The sequence below is a fragment of the Cupressus sempervirens genome, chromosome 8, assembly GCF_028749045.1.
Source record: "Cupressus sempervirens isolate cs-2001-9-10 chromosome 8, ASM2874904v1, whole genome shotgun sequence".
Taxonomy (NCBI): Eukaryota; Viridiplantae; Streptophyta; class Pinopsida; order Cupressales; family Cupressaceae; genus Cupressus; species Cupressus sempervirens.
Genome location: NC_143125.1, coordinates 830481139 through 830487227, shown reverse-complemented (window position 1 = coordinate 830487227; position 6089 = coordinate 830481139).

Here is a 6089-nt window from a genome sequence, read left to right as displayed (position 1 = left end):
CAAGATGACCATACCGCTCATGCCATAATTGCATGTTTGAATTTGATTGTGATAACAAGGCCTTTGAAGGAGACTTGGGCACAAAATGAGAGAAAGAGTACAACCTCTTGTGATCATTCACTTTACCCACTGCAACCAAGGAAATATCTTTAAGACTGTGCACTTTTACTGAGTCGGGAAGGAACTCAACTCTATGTCCATCTCCAAAGTGAGTGACTTGGTAGATTGAAAGGAGATTTGAACTTAGGTTTGGAACATAGAGAACCTCTTGAAACTCTCCATTTTCCATCTCCACGTTAACTTTCCCTTCAACTTCCATTTTGCTATCATTCCCCATGAAGATGTGCAGTACCTTGGATTGCTTCATTGAAGAAAAATCCTCTCTTGAAGAACCCATATGATATGAGGCACCAGAGTCAAATATCCATTCCTTTGAAGAGTTTGCATTTGCCATGAATGCTTGCCCTTTTCCCTTTGAATCTAAAGAAGATCACTTCTCTTTGTAAGCATTAGGCAATGGAACATTATGTTTCTTCATGATGTGAGCCAACTCATCAATCTTTTTGAGATAACAGTCATGCTCTTCATGACCCGATTTCTTGCAATAAGCACACTTCTTCTTCTCCTTATTGTTGTCCCCTTTTTTGTTGGAATTCAAGGACTTGCCTTGTTGATTAGATTGTGGTGTTGCTTTTTCTGCATCCTTAGATTTGTTTTTCTTTCATTTCTTCTTACCCTTTTCTTTATTTGAAGACTGTCTAGCTGAATGTTGAGAACCCTCATTGTTAGCCACCAATGCTTTGGACTGAGGTGATTTGAGAATCCCTATTGTTTTCAACTTCTTTTCTTCATCATCCAATAGTTTAGCATATTCATCAAAAGTGACTTTCTTGTAGACAGACCCTAAGGTAGTCTTTGAGGTGTTAAAAGAAGATACAAATGTGGAATATTTAGATGGCAGCTTGTTATGTATGAGATAGATCAGTCTGTCATCTTTGATAGAACTCCCACAATTAGTAAGCTTTGTCCTTAATTCATTCACCTTAATGATGAAGTCCTGTATTGAGTCATACAACTTAGGATCTAAGGATACAAGCTCATCTTCTATTTTGAACACATCCTCTTCAGACACTTTACCATAAAGGCTTTCGAGGGTATCCCAAGCTTCCTTGGATGTAGTACATTTCTTGATTTGATACATGATCTTATCATCTACCCCCAAACATATATCACCTAAGGCTTTCCTATCCATTGCTACCCAATTTGAAATTTTATTTATTGATACATTATCACCTGCTGGTTTAGGAAGAGTACCATCTACATATTGTGAAACTCCATTATGCATTAAGTGATACAACATTTTGATTGACCACGAAGCATAGTTATGAGGAATTAATTTAGGAAACTTAAAGTTGCCCATAATGCAGAAAATGAAAGACAAGTGCAAAAAAGAGAGAACACAACACCAAGAACACCCCCCTTTTCACTAAATCAAGAAACCCCCCCCAAAATAGATGCTTTGGGCACTTTATTAGTAGTGCAATTACAATGCGCCACTTACCAATTTTAGCCTTTGTAGACTTTTGATTTTGCTTGTTACAATCTCTTAATGGAGTACAAATCTGAAACTTTACAAAGTGCTACAATTCTGAAGCATTACAAAGCAAAGAAAGGCCCTATTGCTGAAAGTCAAAATTTTTTCCACAGAACACTAAAATCTAATGCTAGATCTAGAAATTAGACAAAAAATAACGCACTTTCAAAAAAAATGGAACCCATTTTCGACTCCAGATGTGCTCGTATGGAGCGTTTGAAGTTGCAAAATGTAGGATTATCCAGGTACAATCACCAAAAAATGCAATTTTTGAACAATTCGTGCACCAAAACCAGAAAAGAGCTAGACCACTGAAAAATTTGGAAAATTCTACCCAATTTCAAAAAAATTGCACCTGATTTGGAGTTCGTATGTTTGAGTTATGACCTCTTGAAGTCGGACTACAAAAACCAAAATTGATTTGGTGAGGGGTTGCACTAGCAATAGACAGGGTTAAATTTGACAGTCATACGACCGTCACAGTAGTTCTATTTTGGCCTGTGATGACGTCTAGATGGGTGTCAAATTTAGGCTAAGAAAATGATGATGTCAGTGAGAAATCTACCCTCTGATGACGTGGCATATGACATAAACTTTCTGTATTGTACGATCGGTATAGACCGTACAAAAAATTGAGTCACCGTCTGCATGGTAGAGTGACATGGAGTGCTAACTCACTGATGATTAGGAGGGAATGTTGTTCATGTCTCTGGGCCTGATTGGGCACAGATATGTCTTAGTGGCGAGCTAACATGGGCGGGCTTGGTCTGGATTTGGTGACACGTGGCGCTGTCAGATTTGTTTGCAGAATGGAGAAATAGTGGTGCTAGATTTTGCTATCGAGATGTCGCATTTTCTCAGACATGACGAAATATGCTTTGTGCACTTGGTATTTGTAGATTCGGTGATACAAAGTCGTCGCCGAAAACTTTAGTGGTGCTGGAGATCAATAGTAGCAGTTGTCGGACTCTGCACTATGGACGCTGGAGAGTCTTTTGATTATCCCACATGCATGGGAGTTTGGGAGTGTGCAGCCTTTTAAAAGACTAAGAGCATAACATTTATACCAAAGCCCATCGGTTATGAGATGTGCTCGGGCAGAATGTTTCAACGACCATTGGTTGGTCGGAATGCAACGAATTTGTATGCACAGGCCGGTGAAAATATGGCCGAGAAATATGATGAGCATGCGTTGTATGATCTGTATAGCACGGTCTCTATGTAGCCCGCAAAATATAATGTTAAACCTGCGAATTAAAATATATCCACCAACCAATAACAGAGCCGAGCCGGGGTGTGATGGCCCGGTTTGGCCAAATAATTTTCTCTGTTTGTGCTAATTTGGAAAACTAAATCCAAAAATTATAGAATTTCAAAAAATAAATTCAAAAATTATAGAGAAATAATAGATCTAAAAATTAATAATCATATCAAATAAAACAATCATACCCAATTGCAAATCAGTGCCTTCGGGTGCCAGTTTGCAAAAAAAAATTGCTTCATGATCAACTTTCACCCAAGATAGGCAAATTTACAGTTGATCTTCACTAAATCAACACTCCAGATGCAACGGTGAGGCCAGATCTGGCTCTAAACGCTCCCAATTTTTGCGAATCCTTCGAATTTGTGTTAAGGTGCTAAAGCATGAACAGTCTCAAACGACTATGTGATGAGAATCTCCCTCAGCTCTGATACCATGTAAGAATTTGGCTTAGGCCAAAATTCACCCAAGAATTAAAGAACTCAACAATAGCACACAGTAGACCAAAATAGACAAAGTATGATCAGAATGATGATATTCATTCAATAATTGGATTCAAGAGTACACTAGGAGTGCTTGAATATAAAGGCCTCAGGAGAGCTTCTAGAATGCATAGAAGTCAACATCATGATATGTCATACAACCAGGCACATGTCCACTAGATATGGATTATCCTCCATTAAGCATAGGATTAAGTGCGATGATGTGAGGATAAGCCTACAATGGTGTAGCACGCAAATCAGTGGTGTAGACAACATGTGCTAAATAAGGAGTGTGGATAACAGTGTTGTCATCATGACAACTCAGTGAATGATGCACACTCCTGTGTTGTAGACACCATGTGCATAATTAGAATTGCGTAACTCAATGAGAGTTCACAAACTCCTAAGCGTCTCACTTAAAATAATGCAAAATAATTAAATAATGCATTAACCTAAGTAAAACTTAAGTAAGTGTAATAAGTAAATTCTTATTTACACCAACAGTCTTAAACCTTCTTTTGTTGCTTCCAATATTTTAAGCAATGTCTCCCTAAAAAACTCCTTAATATAGGGATTAATACTTCAATCGTCTGAGCTACTTGCTTAAATGGTGGTGTTAAAGTTTTCAAAATATTCCACACCACTTCATCTTCTTCCTTGGTTCCACCATATGACTTGATTCTTGCAACAATTTCTAATATCCTACCAATATAGCTTCTTATAGAATCATCTTCCAACATTTTAGCATCTTAAAATGCACATATCCAATTCTATAATCTTACTCTTTTTGTATGTGTATCACCTTCAAAAATAGATTCTAAAGTTATCCGAATCTTATGAGATATTTGAATTGACTTTACCTAACTGTATTCATTCTCTGGAAGAACTGATACTAAAGATTCTCTAGCTCTCATGTTGCACATGAACATATCTCTCTTTATTTCACTGCATTCTTCAAGTTTCCCTTCTTCTAAAATTGTCTTTTTGCTTTTAGTCAAAAGCCAATAACTTGGACCCATACATAGTAGATGAGTCTTCACCTTCTCCTTCCAATTGTCATAGTTGGCCCCATCAAATCCTAGACTATCATTTCTGAAAAGATTTGTCATTTATCTTCCAAAATGGTTAAGCTCTTTCTTCAAGGACCCAATGCTCTAATACCAATTGTTAGAATATATAGTCCAACAATATAACTAAGAGGGGGTAGGGGGTGAATTAGTCAACTAAGAAAAGCCTTGATTAGAGGGAATACCCCAGTGGGGATGGTATCCACAAGATGATGTACTGATATAAATATTCTTTCTTAGAGGATGGACCCTATTAGGATTCAATAACAACATTGAGTACATGTCAATACCTATTAGGAGAATTTGAATCCCTGTTAGGAGTTGTGGAAGACAATTGGACCCTCTGCCAAACAACTTTGGGGGCAAGATCAATGAACCTAGTGTCCAAATGATCTATGTATTATTCCTTGTAGAATAATAGGAATGGATAGTATTGCTCCTTCCTCATTCTGTCCTATCAACCAGACTTTTACTCCTTCTGATCTTGTAACCATATCACAAATCTCGTATCCAATAATCCCTTAGATTGCTTATTCACATTCAGTAACCACTCTGCTTCTTTTCGCACTTTGCATACACTTCAATCTTTTCAATCATGTTATAAATAAGGAAAACATCTTTCCTTTATACCTGATGCAGGAGCATCTTACATGAAAAAATTAAATTATTAGAATTTAAAAAAAAAAAAAAAAAAAAATTCTGGAGGAGAGAGAAAGTGACAAAAATTAGAGGAGAAATAATAAAAAAATAAAAAGGAGAAAAGAAAGGAAAAGGAGATTTCTATTTTCGAGGCGCATAGGTGGCGTAAAAAGAAAAATAATAAAAATAGTTGTCATTCCATTAATCAAAGTGTATAAGTGGCAATTTAGAAGTTTGTGGAAAGATCTTAAATCATGTATTTAATATTTGTTGGGTGCTTAGTTGTATTTGGGTGGGAATTTAATATTTATTTAAAAGTAGTTGTATTTACCTTTTATCCCACATTGCTTGTGTTTGTAATGTCTTGGGTTAGAAGTGCCTATTTAAGAAAGGCTTATAATCGTTTGTAATCAAGTTCAAGGAATGGAAGCTCTTCTAAAGGAAGTTGGAGAAATGGAAGCTCTTCTAATGGAAGTTCGAGAAATAGAAGTTCTTGAATTGTAAGCTCTTCAAATGTAATCTCTTCTAGTGGATTTCAAGTATTAATGGATGCTTTATGATGCATTTTTTTTGTCATCTCTCTATCTCCATCTTGTTGCATTTTTTGTTGTGAGTTGGTACGGGTGGTGTGGCCCGTCATCAGTGGTATCAGAGCAGGAGTTCCTGAGAGTGCGAACAGATCGCCGAACGTGAGGCAGTTTGCACCAGGACCTTGAGTTGGTTGAAGTTTGTCAAGAAGTTCTTGATTGTGTATATAGATCGCCGACTGTGAGGCAGTTTGCACAAGGTTCTTGTGTTGCATGAGATTTGTCTTCTAAAGACTTGATTATGGAGAAGAGAAAGAAGAAGATGATTTTTGTGATTGGATGGATTCTGAGGATTCCTCGACTTGAGAAATTTAGAGCAAGAAATCAACAATCATTGCTAGTTGATTTGCAGAAGCAAGTGAATGAATTAGAAGCTGAGTTGCGGAAACGAAGAGCATGTCACCAGAAAAGAGATGTTGATAATTCCTTGGATGTGGAAAAGGAAGATGATCAAGTGGA